This window comes from Nomia melanderi, chromosome 5 (genome assembly GCF_051020985.1).
Source record: "Nomia melanderi isolate GNS246 chromosome 5, iyNomMela1, whole genome shotgun sequence".
NCBI classification, from domain to species: Eukaryota; Metazoa; Arthropoda; class Insecta; order Hymenoptera; family Halictidae; genus Nomia; species Nomia melanderi.
Window position 1 is genome coordinate 339,117 of NC_135003.1, and position 17,244 is coordinate 356,360.

Genomic DNA, 17,244 nt, shown 5'->3' on the forward strand with positions numbered 1-17,244 from the left:
AGTGATTCATTTTAAAATTATTTTCGAATCACAGCGGTTCGAAAAAGGTTTTAATCGGTAAAAGAAAGTTAATCAAAATTCGAATTTTGTCTCCAAGTAATCATAGAAGCTTTTAAATGAAAACTTCCTAATCGTGGAAATAGAATTGGCGCGTAGGAGTCGTTTCTCGATTCACAATCATGTTGGGTCCACAATCGTTCACAGGCGTGACCACAGGGTTTGTCTATCTGCTGTGTGTATTGTATAAAATTGATTGATTCATTACGCATTGAAGTCGTACGGTAATATCATTAATCTTCACTTGTCGACAAGATTTGTTTCTCTTTGTTCGACTTGATGTCATTTCAATACTACGTTACATCAATTACACCATAAACGAAACATTGACTATTTTGTTTAATTAACAATGCGTTTAGCGATACGTTATCGGTATTTAAATTTATTGCTATTCAACACTGTATAAATACTTCAAACTATTTTCTGCGTAGATAAATGAACAAATACGCGCAAGTGTCTTTATTTATTCTTTACCAAAGTCTTCACCCCGGGATGAAAGTGTTTCACAAAAATCGTAATTGTAATAGCTGAAAAAATTAATTGAACTATTAAAAACGATTAAATATTAAAAACGGAAAGTAGTGTCGTGTATAGATGAAAAGAGAATAAGAAAGGTGATAAAGGAATATTAAGAAAAGAGTATAGTAGTTACGAAAGTTATGAAATAACAATGTAGTTATTTCATGAAATATAAAGTGAACGGTCATCTCTAAGTAAAGTTTATACGGAATTATTGAATGGGCGAGTAAGTATCGAAACACTTTGTTGCTGTCGAACAATTTATTTCTTGTTCCTTATACACACGTATTTATTTAATTACACGTACATATTAAACTGAAATACTATAAACGAAGAGAATGGGGGTAAAGATTATCGTAAAATGTCCTCAACGTTCGAAAATAACCGATCGCAATATCTGTATTCTATATTTTCCAACGAAATAAACGTATATCATTTTTATAGTAACATTTTATTTTCGCATGATGATCGTTATCATTCTATTTACCTTGGTCGCTAATGAGAACGTGTTCTACGCTCGATAATCGAATAACTGTTACCGCAGACGTTTACGAAGCAATATGAGAAGAGAATAAAAAAACAAGGATATGGTAAATAATAATGACACCGACGCGCGGGGGGGAGAGATTGGCAAAAGAAGCGGGTGAGTCGTGCGCCGACAAGCGGCGTCGTGCACCGAGCATCGGAGCGTGGCGCGATACGGGGATGGAGGTCGCGCGAGCAGGCGAGCGAGTCGAGCGAGCCGAGTCGAGGATCGAGAACCAACCGACGACTCAGGAAGGCAGTGCACGCCCGACTGCCGACACGAGCGGATGGCGTACGTAGCCGTTCGCGTCACGCTTGCCTCGTGATTTTCCTTCCTGTCAGACACGGTCACCGGTGTCGTATTTTGTGACGAGTCACAGCAGTATTTGAGTTGCTTTGCGACGGCATGCGGTCGTAGTTATCAGGCCCATCGTGACGTCGCGAGTCGCGCGGTCCAGTTAGGGGGAGATACAGAAAGGGAAAGAACGAACGTGACAGAAAAAGGTATCGAGGGAACACGGAGGAGAAGCCGAAAAGTCGTTTACGTTTCGACCTTTCCGCGTCTCCGTCGCTTTTCATCGTTGATCCGTCGTGTTTGTTCGCCATCGTCGGACACTGGTGTGGCGGTCCCCGCGTACCTCCTAGGCCACGTGTGTGCGCGGCACGCACACGCATGCACGCACACGCATGCACTCACACACGCACGCACGCACGCACGCACGCACGCATTCGAAATAACGTCGAGGCTCGTATACCAGCGTAATCTATTATCAACGGGACCGCACGGGCAGTTGGTGTACGAAGCGCCCTCCAAAAGTCCTGAGTGCGCGCGTGCAACCCTACCGGAGCTCGCTGACGTTGGTTACCATAGTAGCGCGCGTGGCGATCAGCTGATCGTTGGGATCCGAGCGTGTTCGACCGTCGACCGTCGGCAGTCGGCCAGCAGCGGCTCCGTCCACTTGCCGTTTTCGTGTGTCACATTCCGTGGTGCACGCGTTTCGTGTCTCACTCAGGATTCCCATTGTTTACCGCGTAACTCGGCTATCTTCTGTGCCGCGAGCCGGCGACGGCGTCCCTGAAACGTACGAAATCTCTGGAGTTAGCTCGAAGGACTGACGAAATTTTTAGAACAGACTCGCCGCTAGCCAACGGTCGCCTTCCGGTGCTACCATGGATACACCGACGTCCGCGTCGTTCGTCGAGCCGTTTAAGTTGACACGTTGGAGCCGGACGTGATTCAAGGGAGCCGAGGCGGCTCGGAATACGTCGACCGATCCGTGCGTCGATGACAAGACAAACGGAGAACGTGTCGCGCTCCCGTCGATGCGTGCGCTAGCGAGTTTCGGGGCCCCGTTCTGATACGAGACTGCAGAGACCTCGTCACGACGTCCGTCGCGCATTTCGAATTCGTTCGTGCGGAAATGACACTCGACGGAGGAATCTCTACCGGTACAGTAGAGTCTGGGACACCGTGTTACCATGTCTCCTTGGACTGATCGTTGGAAATCGTCTGGTTCGAAACACCGGAACGTTCCCGTCGCTATCGATTGTTCAGTGGTTCCCTGTGATCAAGCATTTCCAACTTACATCCAATGAGTGTTCGTTGAATACTGGCTGCCGGTTTCCCGACGAATTGTACGTTGACATGTACACTTATCTGTATACAGTGATCATTGAGGCCGGAGTCTGCTGTGCGCGAAGCTCGCGATAGTGTTGTCAGGTGGTTTTTAGATACGTGACTGAGAGTTCCGACGGCCATCAGCGACGCACTGTGCAACGAACATAAAACGAAAAGAAAACGAAAAGAAAGCGAAAAGAACAGGAAATCGCGATGAAACGATCATTCGAGGAAGCAACTATCTCCGTGGAGACTACCGACGAGAGATACTCGCCGCTCAACGCAACTAGTTAATTTCGGGATGTTCCAGAATTCGATTGTTCCAGGCTACTGCGCCATCTCGAAATAAGATACAGTGATCACGGTTCCAATTGAAAGTTGAAATTCCGGTGAATTTCGGTAAGATCGATTAAAATATCGACATATTGATACATCGACGCATGGCATGTATCGATATTGTTTCGTGTCGAAAGTAATTCGCGGTGGGTGATGGCGATGAAGCTTTCGGACGCGTACGGGGAAGAAAGAAGGTTTGCCCGGATTGAGAATCGTGATTGCAGTTCCTTTCGATACGAATAGAATTTGGAAGTTTTCAGTGTTCGTAAAAGCGCGTTTTTGACAATCCGTACGTACCTGTGACAGTCTGCTCGGCACCACCAACGAAACTCGCGGTGACTCTGCTTTTCAACGGAATTCGTCCACAGTGATTGCTTTTGTGCGGTGTTTTGGACCGCGGTTCGCCCGAGGCGGCTGCGGCGATGACAGTTCGAAGTATTTTTCACGTGCACGCGGAAACATTGTGATAGCCGACGCAAGCAACGCCATTAGTTGGATTAAGTCAAATATGAGGAGAACTCGGTTCCCGGAATCATCTTGATAGAAAGCTTTGGTGAGTACGAGAAAGAAAAAAACACGTGTGTGCCTACACATATATACCAGAGTGTAAACGGAGGAACGAACGCGGGACGTCTCCTTCGTTTACTTATGCGAGGAAGGTCGTACGCGTTCGGCTAAAAAATTCGAACGTCGTATTTTCCCGCCAATTCAATACTGAATAAAATCTTCATGTGACGAAAGTTGGGTTCAGAAAACGGTAACCACAGTAGTGACAGGCTATACAAACGTATTTCTTACATTTCAAAATAAACGCGATAGGTGTCTCTTAAAAATTATCTTTCTGTCTACGAAAATAAAAAATGGCGCGTATTCCGCATTGCGCAATACAGTACTGATACACTTTTTCCTTTGCTCTGATAAATTACCGCGGAGAAGCATCTAAAATCAAATTAACACGTTTGCTGCCAGCGTCACATATTTGTGACGGTCGTAATCCTATATTTTACATAATGAAAATGAAATTAATCCTGTGGATATTGTTATTAGAAATTATAAACTACGACATTATATTTAGGAACCCAATGACTCGTTTCTGTTTCATTTCTCTAATATTTTGTTTAAAAGGTTTATTGAATTGAAGAAAATGTTATAATTGAGGAGACCGTCACCGAAATAAGCGCTAGTAGCAAACGTTTAAGTTAACCGATGAACTAAATTAATTAAATTAAAGTAGAGGTCATTAATATGTATCTCCTACTAAAAAATTGTTAAAGGGAATGGAAATAACGATTGGCCAGAAAAGGATTGGTTATGTTACCGTTCTCTTCCGAAAAATCATTTTTAATGTTTTATGTTAACATTATGGTGTCGAATGGCCAATACACATTATCTCCAAAATTACGAAACAATCTCAAGCAGCTGACCGCCACTGTCGTCCGGCTGGTATATAGACTACGGCCAGTCGTCGAGTCGACGAACCTCTATCGATCTTCGCCTCCTGTCTGCGTCTGTCCTCCCCCGCTTTCTGCCTCGCTGGAATGCAGGCTGCGTTGTATTTCCACGTATGATTGTTCCTCGAGTTTGCCGAGTCAGAATCGTTGTCATAAAATGTCAAGACACACCTGTTAATTGACACCGTGGTCCGATCGCGTGTCCCGTGCGTAGATGAGCCGCGCTCTGTGTACGCAAGATCGAAAATATTCTACGATCGAATCGTTAGAATACGAAGAACAGTTGAAATTGGTCTTTTCCCACAGCGACTTGTATTGTAGAGAACATTTTTATTGCTATCTAGGTATTTTTTAATGATACAATTTAACTAGTTAATTAAATATTGTTCTTCGTGAAATAGAAACTAAAACGATGTGATTCTTCATAACGATTGCGCTTTCTTTCTCTATTGTCATCCTTGTATCTTCATCCAACGAAATTCGATGCGTTACTAAGAAAATTAGTTTACATAAAAAGCGGTATCATTCGAATTTAGGTAACGCGCCAGTTAAAGTGTTAAGAAGAAAATGAAGGAAATTACGAATCGGAGGAATAGCAGGAAGGAATTGGAAAAACATTGTTGCTGTTGCCAGTATTCATGAGTAACAGTATACGAGACCCACTACTGGCCAGAGTCAATGATAAATACCACCCGCATAATAAAGGAAGGTACACACTCGGTGATAAGCGGTCGACAATAAGCAGCAATGCGCGGTGCATACCGTTGTTTTTTAACATGCGACGTCGTGTTTTATCGGCTTTGTTACCGATATTTTCAAGAAAGAAACATCTGGTTGTTCTTCAGTGTGAATCATGTTCTTTCTTCGCGGTGATGAACGTTCGTTGAATCAATCGGCAATCAGCAATTATTTCTTTAATCTCAACTGGTTAAAGAGATACTCAATATTATTCGAATAATACCTGGCTTAAATACCTTTTCCATATTGTCGAATATCACTCAAAATATAAAACAAGTTTTAATAACAGTTAAAAGTAGTAAATATATTTTATTTATTTAATAGAAATATTCGTTTAATTACATTTATTTTAGATTCACATTATCCTTATCAGAATGTGTGCCTGATATCTGTTTTTCACAGGCGAAGTAACAGAAACAGAAAAAATAAAGATACTACATAGTTTAAAAACGATTGAATCTGATTTTCCTGATTTTGCAAGATTATGATATAGTAATTCACTTCCGCAATTATTTAAGCGTGGTAAATTGCTTTTCTGCCTGTTGTGTCCTTGGTATTTCGTCGAGCGACAAAGAAGCCTGATGGTGTTTTTGATTGCTTTTGTTTATGATTTTCACAGACCATTAATCGTAAATAATTTCGTAGAGACCTTTAAAGTGTTAGCAGCTGAAAATGCAGTACTAGAAGAATAATAAGTTTTCTTCAAATGTCTTCTCTGCTTAAATATCGTGAACTCTCAAACCAATTTACATGCCTTGAAAAAAATTGCAATCATTATTCAACTTTTTTTTAGTAATATATATATATGTATAATAGTGACAAACTGCACCTAAATTCAATCACGCTCTCCATTTATACTCGCATCTTTCATCTCACTCGCACACCTTCGCATATGTATATATATATATAATGTGTTAATTTGCCTACGGTTAACAGATTAAGTTCGATAAAGTGCACATTTCATGTCTATCTTAATTAGAACTAAATTAAATTGGCTAATGTTACGATATCCACATTATTAATCAAGAAAGATTCTCATGGAATGTGATTTAGTGTGTCTGTACATTGCTCACTATTTCTACTTACGGATATTAATGTCTGTAATAGTGCATGATATTGTCCTGTTCCCATGAATTTCCTTTAACTATGTACTTTCTAAACCATTGATACAAACAAGATACATTCGTTAAGTCAACAAACCTATGTATCTATGTATATCTAATTTAATTACATTTATAAAATGAAATTAATAATACTAAATTTCGAATTAAAAGACAATTCATCGTACAACGTATTGAATTGGTAGAAAATTAATAACGATTAAATGTTTTTTTGTCAGATTCTAATGTTTCATTTATTCATCAATGAGAAATCATCATATCTTTGCTCGATCAAACAAGCGATTCGAAACTTTCAGCCAGTACTGTACAACAGTGACTTCAACGAACCACATTGTAGGAAATCGAACAATTAGTTTTCTAGAAACGAAGCCAAATTCGATTCGACACATTTGTTTTGTTTCGCACGTAGAATCATCACCGTTTCAGACGCGACTCGCGTTTTTCTTGCAGCAAAGAATTTCTCTTTAGTTGGTTGCAACTTTTAACACGTTGAATGCAACTAAATTCTATGAAACGATAATTATTTACAAACCTTCCAACATAGAACGGTGGCCTACAATAAAATAAATTTACGAAACACGATAATGCGACTCAATTCAATAATTTGATATTATATTTTTTATATTATGTATATTTTGTTCAGTGAAAGCATCGGCGTAAAAAATAAAAATCGTCTGATATTCAACTTATTACCACTTTAATGCCCGTCTCTAAATAATTGTTGTCAATATTAACACATTTGTACGCGAATGAACATGGATAATCCTTGGCTTAAAATGTATTCATTTGAAAATCTTGTACATACATTAATTATATAATATTTCTTCAGTCTCGTAGAATATATAATAGCACCTATGTATTTTATTCGATTTGAATGGCTTTCTGAGGATGTCAGAAAACGTCCCTGGACCATTGATGTATTAATAATAAGGTAAATCATTCGACAATCATTATCGCGAAGGAAATCGTAACGACAAGGGGTTGATCCGCGGAACGCGATATACGTTGAATCGGGAACGGGAAGTGCTCGACCCGGTCGAGACGACGGAAAAACGCGAATCGAGCGGAACCCGTTTACCATGAACAACGCGCGCCACACCCTATAGATCGTGACAAAATTGTCGTCGGAACTAAAAATTAATGATATGACATCGATGAACCGCGATCGGCGTTATGATATAGGGTGTAATTCAGGAATCAATAGAGGGCACGAAAACAATTAAAAAAGTTCACAGAAACATGTGTCCTATTTCAGTTTGTTTCAAAATTATAGCCATTTTTGTGTTTCACCTACTGCTTACTTACATAAGAGGTGGCCAAAGTAGCTACCCTCGATCTGTAAGCAAGCTAGGAATCGTCGTATCAGAGAATTTCGCTATTCTTCAAAAATTCTAAAAGATATTGTATATGGAAGATATTCTGTAGATACAGCATTATAAATTATGAAGCCTAGGGTAGCCAATTTAGACACTCTATGGAGGTAGACAATTGCGGATAATTGAAACACGAAATTATTATAACTTTGAAACATGGTTAAATAAAATATACATACGTCTGCATAAACACTTTTCACTGTTTTTGTGTTCCCGCTTAACACTGTTTCGGTATAACATGGTTCTTTTTTGAATTTTATATGTTCCATTGATTCACTTAGCGCAGTTTTTTAAACCGCTACTCTCACATAATACCCGTTACGAAACAAAAGAAAACAATTGTATCTATATTTTGATTCACTATCCTGTTGCGCGGTTCTGATTATTTACTGTTTGCGACCACTACAGCTTTCGCCATCACGTAGAGATGTGTATCTCTACCTGTAAAGCTCTAGAACTTCGAAATCAAAGTATGAGTGAATCTTATAATACTGTTTCAGGTATGTGTATATGCGCCGCCTCGATTCTTTATCTGACAATGAGCTCGTATTGAAGTCATATGATAACAAGAAACATCCTGGGCCGTGGTTTTCTTCTCATACCGTGGTAGCGAACGCGTTAACCTCTTGTCCTATCATTTCTTTCACGAGGGTGTTTGATAAAACTACCTTATCGTTGATAATTCAGTAGAAACAGGAAAGCATTTGATATTTATTTTATGTCTACGTTTATACTTTAAGAAACAAAGATTCATACTAGACAAGTAATATTTAAATTCCATTGAGAATAAATAAATAACATTTCGACTTGTCGAATTCGGTTTAAGATTTTCATCGTGACGCCTGACACGATGAAGAAGAAGGGATCAAGCATTCGTAAACGAAAAAGCCGATGTGACAGGCTACCGGTAGGCAAAGCATTAAGATGACCTTGTTTAAAAGTGTCTCATTTATCGTTTGTTCTTTTTTGGAACGTGCCCTTCGCATTAAACGGATCTTACCGTATTATGGTACACCTCGTGTAACATATTACGTGGATAGACGGTGGGGATACATATCACGCTGTATGCATACGGTGTGCGCGAGCGGTTCGGAACACGGCCAGGCGCATCTTAATTTGCGGTCGCGCGTTCCTAATTTGGTTTACCGACGGCCCCGCCGGATAACGTTCCGCCAGCAGTCGGCCGCGACGTTACTTAGCGGCGAGCGCGCGGGGACGCGGAATAAGAGACAAAGAGGCAGCGAGCACGGTTATTAGTCGGTCGCGGTTATTTCATTTGCGACTCACGGTCCCCGCAGGTATATACACGGGTCCGCGTAATTGTCAGGTTTACGAGGGGGACACCCGACGCTGTGGCTTGCGACAAAGCTTCATCGAAGCGTATCCAGGTAGATAGTTATAGCCTGCGAAAAGTGTTGGGTCCGTCGCGTTGCGAGGCAGCGGGGGAAAATACGTTTTTCCTAAAAATGCGACGTGACGGCGCCGTTGCGCAACTTATGCGACCGGTCGTTTGTTTTCCGCGTGTAGGTGCGGATGCAACGCATTGTCTATCTTCATGCGGAGATCTTTCAACAGGCATCTTCACCTGTTTTGCGATCTACTCTAGATTCTGATCGACTGGTATCTAGGGACTTGTTAATAAAGTCCATTAAAGTATTCGTTGTTGGTTCTGTTCGACGAGTTTCAAGTTTAAAATAATGCAAGTACCATATTAGAAAAACAAACTTTAGAGAATAACAGATTTACGTTGCAATGATTCTCTAGTTCTTAGTTTTCTCTAGTTCTTAGTAAAATTATCTAACTTTTTCTTGGAACGTTTTTCAAAATTTTACACGTATCAAAGTTTATAATAGATCGAATTGTTTGCACTAACCAAGTATTGCACTATTCTAACATTTTTATTATACATTAACATTACAAATGTAATAGTGTCATGAGATAATGAAAAAAATGTGTAAATTCGTAAATCATTCTATTATCGGTTTACAACTTTTAAGAAAAATGTTATATTTATCAAAACAATTAACACGTTGAGTGCCGCACGATTTTGCCGAGAAAAATGTACAAAATAAAAATAATGTGACATCAACTTATGTAATTGAATTACGTTATTATTATTGCAGACTTATCTTGTCGAATGTCAGTACATTAGGTGGTATTACTTGTAATATAGAAAAGTTTTCAAATAATCATCGTTTAATTGAATGAATTATAGTAATTCGATTTGGTTGAGGTTACCGGTAACCCCCATGGCACCCAACGTGTTAACTATTGTACTTTGGTCGTCTGTTGAGGCGACAAGTTTTTGCGAAGAAAATTTCTTTCCGTTGTCGAAAAGCACACGAAAGGTCGCGTGAGAAGTCGATGAGGTTTCTATATACACGGTGTTGGAATCGAAACTTCCACTTTCCTACGAAGTTTAGACTTCTCGATGACACTTAAACCGCATGCGTTCTGTGTGCGTGTATTTACCTACACGCCGCAAGAGCTGAAGTAGCTTGCGGAATCCAAATGAACAAACAGGTGTTCAGCTACGGGATAACTGTTCACCGTAAACGTATATTTTTTAACCGTCCCCGGGATTGGCGCGTAAAAGCATGAATGCTATCAGAAACACCGCTTACTTCAATCGGCTATTTACGCACGGAGACTTCGAAGATGCGATTAGAAATCGAAAACTTCAAAACGGAAGTCACTTTTAAATGCCGAGACAAATGAGAAGTCCTCCGCAATTTAAATACAAAAATAATGAAAAATAACTGAAATTCTTTCGAGCCCTGACGGTTCGATTTGTTTAAGGCATTCGAGTTTCAATTTGAATATTTTACTTTTCTTCAGCTTTACGAGAAATTTAGTTAATCGAATGACATCGATGTAAAATGTTTGAAAATTGTGTTACGGAATTTGAAATATCCTCGATTTCTTAAGAAAATCCGTTACATCACGTTTGATGTAATGTTACTAGAGGCATCCGTATTGAATTACAGTGCATTGTATCTCAAAAACAACGGTTTTTTCCAATTCGTATTCTTCTAACTTTTTCAGCGCGTCTGAAAATGATTTCCACTGTTTCGGCGATAAAACGCGCGTAAAGCATAAATTAGTTGATTATCTTCAGTTTTGCAACTTTCTAAAATGACGTCTTCGATTAAGGAGTCTCGGCTGATCGAGTATTAGACAAGAAACTTATTATTATTATTACTCAGAAAAACTCTTACAACTCGTGTAAATCCACTATAACGTTCCATGAGTAATGAATGATTCAACAATTGACAGGCTTTAACCCAAATATTTATTCACGCATTTCACACTTTGCGATCTTATGTCGAGGTAGACTCAACATTCAATTCCAATAGCTACGCGTTTCACGTACTTTCACTGTAATGACGTCTAATATCATAACCATTCGATGTACAAGTATATGCAATTCTAGTGTTCTTAAATATTCCCAAATAAATTGTTCAAGTGACACATTAAACTACAGTCGAATTAAGTAACGTAGGCGCACTTTTCGAAGCGAGAAACAAGAAGTCTTGGGTTCCCAAAGAGCTAAGTAACACGCAGGAAAGAAACAGCAATACGAACGCGAACAAGTACATTCGCTTTCCAACAAATGAAAAACCAAAAAAACGTGTCCAGCATATTGAGCATTCCGGGTACAGCCCGTACGTTTCCTGACAACGATTCCGCGCCAGCTAGCGGAACGAAAGGTGACATTTTCGAAAAAGACACCGAAGGCTGTCGCTTGTTTTGCGGAGCGCGAGACGCTCGCCTCGGTTAAACGTCCACTTCACCTGACACTGAGCAAACATATCCCGGCCACTGTCTTGCGCAATGTTTGAACGCTCGCGTTGCGCACCTTGGACGCCGAGAGACTCGATCGTTCTTTTTTTTTCTCCCCCGGGATGAAATCACGGCTGGCTCGACTCTGCTCTCTCATCGATTTCGAGGGGGCAGAATCGGCCAGCGGCCGGGGAACACACCTAACTGCGCGCACCTCTTGGCTAGTCTCCTATCTTGTTCGCTGTCAGATTGTTGACACAGCCAGTGACACGTTTAATAGGATTATTTATGCTCCTAAAGGCGCTTAAATGGTCCCACGTCCGTATCGGCTTCATCTACCTGACGGCGCGTAGCATAATTATGTCGACACGGTTTGTGTGTATCGGGGATCTCTCTCTCTTTTTCCCTTCTCCTTTCTTTCTCTTTTTCTTTCTGTTAGCGGGAGACCCGAGTGACAACGCCTAGACGTCCCTGATTTTGTCTTCGCTCGACTTCCGACATACAACGAGACGTTTTAATCGCCTACGAACGCGCGCGGCCACCGTGAACACGTGCTCCATAACTTGTTCCGATGATTATTGACATGATTATCTCGCACCAGTGCGCACGGAAGAACGAATGGGAATTAATTGAAAGAAACGTTAGATACGTTGTTCTTCACCTTCGAACGGTAACATGATTTTTTCTCTTTTCCCTTTTCCTGTTGCGCGCCGTTACGTTGCGCGGATAACGCACTCACGCACTCTCACGCACTCTCACGCACTCTCACGCGTTCTAACGCACGTACGCGCACGCGTGACTTAACGAGACTTTCAACCGCGGTTACAATTTGTTTTGTTTTAGATCGCCTGGCATTTTGCTCTGCGGGATTAGTTGACGCTCGTTACAGAAACAATTTATATGATCGAAGACGTTTGTTTGTTGAAATGGAAAGTGGAGAGTTTAGATTTATGGTAAGGATTGATTCTTTTCTTTTTGTCAGTTCTTACCGACCTGCGCTTGGATCTTAACGAAATTTCGTTTGTTCAGTTTGTTCAGTTTTACTGTTCTGCTGGTATCGATGAACTACTGGCTGGTATCAGATTCAATTACAAAAATTTCAAGGTACCTTAAAAACCGGAATAAAAGCCGATCTAAATACACATATAAAGTAAATAAACGCAACGGAAATGATCATGTTTTTCTGGAAATTGTATAAAACTGCTTCAGATTGTCGTTTTTCACTGAACACTTTTACCCACGTCCGTGTTTCCAAAATAGAAATTTACGCAGGTATACTGGAATACCAGAGTTCGGGCGAATGCAAACGGTTCGGTTGCTGACACGAGGGTTGATCCCGTGCAATATTCTCATCCTCGCGCGTTCTACGAGTTAACCGCGTACGAAAAGAATGCATTCGCCGCGCGGCTGTTTAATTTATTCGAGTGCGCGCGTACACTTGTGCGTGTCCTAAGTAATACACTTGTACGGGCTGTGTTCTTAATTGTTGATATCTAATCCATCTTGTTCTGTGATACTCAATCTACGCGCGATCTCGGGTTCGTATGTTCCATCGCGGCGTTCACGTGCACGGCCGATGCACGCGTGTACGCTGGCGCAGGTAATTTGCGGTTTTGAGACGCGGCTGGATCCGAGCCGGGATAATGACCCGCCGGTGTACTCGTAACGTTAATTGCACTCGTTTCAGTCTTTTGCACAAAGCTTCATTGTGCTCGGGGGCCTCAAGTTTGAACGCAGCCGCGTCGTCGTCGCGAAAACATCGTTTTTAATGGGGCGTAACAAAATTTACGCACTCGTTAATCTGTGCTCGCACCTCGCCAGCGAAAGCTAAGTAGACACTTGTTTCAAGGTCGCTGGACGCTTGGGTCATGGTAGGAAGCTTGTTGCCATGAATAATCTTGAGATTCAGCAGAATAGCTCTTCGGTGAAATTCTTATTAGCATCTCTTGAGAAAAGTTGTCGGTCGAATGTGATAGTAGGAAATTAAGAAAAACTATATATAGTTTCTAAGGAACGGTATACTATTGTATATAATTAAACTTGATTGTTACTTGAATAATCAATTAATATTTCAACTTGTTTTATACTCCCCCCGTTACAAAATACGTGTTCCATTTACACATGATGAAAGTACATAATGTGGACACCTATTTTAGAACGGAGGTAGTGATATTTAACACTCTAAACTCTGTAGGATCATAAAAGATTAAAACGCATAAAAGCACGTATGTAGTAAATATTACCTCGGTAAATATTAATAGGTATGATATATTACCTTGGCAAACAAGTATTACCTAATCTGGACCTTTGTGAAAAAGGTAAAAGAACAAAGTATTATACGGAGAGAAGTGGTTGGTCGTTGGAAATCCATGTGAAATGTTTCCTCTCGAGATAGAAATAATCGCTGGATGAATGGATCGGGTTCCATTAACTGAATGTTTGGCGATAACAGATCGAAGGTAGCATAAAATATTAACAGAGGTCGAAGAACTATGTCTTAGAGGTCTAAGGTATCGGTTAGTTACTGGCCAAGGTTTAAGCGGGTCGAAGAAATACGGCGTGCCGTCATACCCGCAGCATTCCGACGATCTGAGGCTAAGAATAATTGAGCATCTTAAGAAGGAAGATAGTCAAAGATTGTAGACATTTTAGGGAGTAGTTGAGGTACTGTTGATTATACAGGACCGAATAACATGTACAAATGGCCGTGAAGTGATTCCTGATGAAAACATGCGAAAAAAGTATACAATAACATTAATTTGCTCGATACTTTATTTTCAAGATAGTCGACTGCCTCGGAAATCTTCTGTTTTGTAAACGATATCTACGTGATATAAAAGATTTGTTAGATTCCAGAAAGATCAACAAGATATTTTATCAACAGTAGTTTATCATCAGTTACAAAAATGCATTCCAGAGGCTTCGTATCATACATTGTATTCGTTCATCCCATTTTGCTTAGGACGACACTGATTAAGTTCTGTACAATGACATATAGTTTGTCAAAATATGTTTAAGCATTTTTCCGGGAAACATAAAAAATAAGGTTTTTAGAAGTAATAATCTTTCGATAAAGGCGGGATAGGTATGCTGCAGCATCTACCGACCCAACTCCGAAACACTTTAGCCTAAATTAAATTGTTTATCGTAGAAATTAACAATTTATTTCGTTGACGTTGCTTGTATGTCTCCATTTCCAACATGGAATTAACTCCTTTCTATTTGTATTTGTCCGTTTACTTGTAATCTGTCATAGTCGTTGCAAATAAACGATATTATAGTAATCAACCTTACTGTTTTTGGTTTCACTATAAGAAGTGCTCAATTACTAACTAACATATGGTCAATTATTAGTTTTCTTGTTTGAAAGGATGGTCAACTTCTGACACAAGTATTGTATTTTCAAAAATGTCTATAAAATTTGGGTAACGTAACTACTTCAAGAAAGTTTACTTTTTTATATAATGTAAGAAGTTCGAACAGTATTTCCACACATAGAGTCTCTATATTTAATAAAGGAGCAAGTGTTCACTATCATTCACGCAGAAAATTTTTGTTAACTGGTGAACTATTGGTCCTTTTACCTTAATACGATATTCTTGACAGAAAATAATATCTAATATTTATGTATTCTTGTATTATTTGTTCCATACTCGGCTGATAATACTTTACCAAAATGTATTTCTGTATTTTGTATTTTAAAAGTATATATCTCCGGTTATCTTCGTACTTTTGGTTCGATTGATCGAGCAACTTCATACTAAGGGCAGTAATTTTTCTATTCTTTATTTAGTTCAGCCGGTGTTACTTCATTCGTGTATTTTTACGCACGCGTTGAAATTTTTTTACATCAAAGGCGTCAGTATTTCTGCTTACTTCTATATTATTTTGATCGCGTCAAAGGCAGCAATTTTCATTATTCATTTACGCGAAACACTCTGTACGCGTGTTCCAAGTATACAAAATAACACTTTGTACCTCAAATAGTTACTCCAATATTATCGCTCGTATTCGTATCCTTCGTATTATTTCACACCGACGGTATCACCATGAAAAAGAGTTGACGTATATCACGAAAAACCGCAACTTATTTTAATCCCATGCTAGCAAACACAACCCTGTTTCGTTTCCACAACCCTGCAGCGTAACACGAAAGCTTTTCGCAGCCACGGTTGCAGGAAGTGTCAGGGTGTTAAATCGTGCATAACTTAACGCCGCGCTTGGCAACAGTTCTCACCGGTCTCTCCGGTCTATCAGCGAGAAAGAAAGAGAGAGAGAGAGAAAGAGAGTGAGAGTGAGGGTGAGAGAGAGGGAGAGAGAGAGGGAGAGAGAAAGAGAGAAAGAGAGAAAAAGGCAAGCGCACACGTTAATTTCCCGAATGCACGAGAGAGGAGCGATGCGGCGTCGTGCGTTAATTAAGCATTTAATTGGCTTTGATGCGTCGCCGCCGGCCGTGCGCGAGTTTCGCCTTTGAACGATCGAAAAAGTGGAGCCCGGGAACACGGCCGCCGGGTCTCGAGCCCGGCCGATTCCCTTTGAAGCCGCAAAAATGATTCTAGAGCGGCACGGCGTGACGCGGCAACGCTCTCTCGCGTTGATGCACGCGGTGCATCGCGAGTACGAAGGCCTCTCGCGGCGCGCACCGCGCACGGGGGATGCGTTATGTCAGCCGGTGAAAAATGGAGAACCGCTGCCGGCGATATAACACGATATAAGCATGGATCACAGGCGACAACCGCTCATTAGCATACAATACGGGCTAATGGGATCGCACGCTGACGGCTACCGTTCAATACCACCCGTCCCCCACCGCGCCGCACCGGCGATCACCCTTTCCTGGGGAGAGGGCCGTCTAGGCGGTATTAAAATTGCTGCAGTGTCTGCGGACTATCGTTTTCCTTTTCGCGGTTTGTTAACGCTTTAACTCGTTCGAGACTGGGGTTTCCTGTAACCTGTTAACTGTGGAATTTAATTTGAAAAATCTCTCGCTTTGCGCGAAATGAAAACAAAAAGTGGGGTGAGAACTCGTTAAGTGTTTTCATGAAAAGGGAAACAAAGAAGAACTACATGTTTATCTGAAAAGCAGTTACAATTTGCTGTTTAAATTGCAATTTCAGTGAAATCTAAAATATATTCGTAAACTCCAATTTTGCCACACCTGCTGGAAGATATTCCGCTTCACATACGGCAAACTATATGCTTCCAACAAGATAGATGTCCTGCTCATTCTGCACGGATAATTACTCAATTTCTCAAGGTGACATTCGGAGATCGTTGGATTGGTCGTGCAGGAAATCATAAATGGCCCGCACGTTCTCCAGATTTAACACCTCTGGACTTCTATTTGTGGGGAAAATTAAAGCAGCAAGTGTATAATGAAATACCAACAACCAAAGAAGACATGAAAGAGCGTATAATAAGAGCTTGTGCCGCGATAAATCCAACTGAAATTCAACATGTCGTACTATTCGTCAAGCAACGCTTCAGAGTATGCATCAATGTTCAAGGTCACCATTCTGAACACTTGTATTAGTCGTGTATTACTGTTAGATAAATAAATCAACGGTGCTTGACCATTTTCTCGAAGTAAACTATTTTCCATCATAATTGGCTTAACCCAGACCACGAATGACCTTTCCAATAGGTCATTGTATTCGTCTTGAACTATTCTATCAGAATGTAGGTAAAAAAATATACCGTTCCATTTAAAAAAAACAGAGATG

The 17,244-nt window shown here is 40.5% G+C and overlaps 1 protein-coding gene across 1 annotated transcript in view; it reads left to right on the forward strand.

The window, feature by feature from the left end:
• Positions 1-2,943: 2,943 nt before the first annotated feature.
• LOC116424836 (uncharacterized) overlaps positions 2,944-17,244 on the forward strand; it is a 581,479-nt gene continuing 567,178 nt past the window's right edge. The window contains exon 1 of the mRNA XM_031971785.2: positions 2,944-3,608. The gene's annotated coding sequence lies outside the window, so the exon portion shown is untranslated. The remainder of the gene's footprint in view (positions 3,609-17,244) is intronic.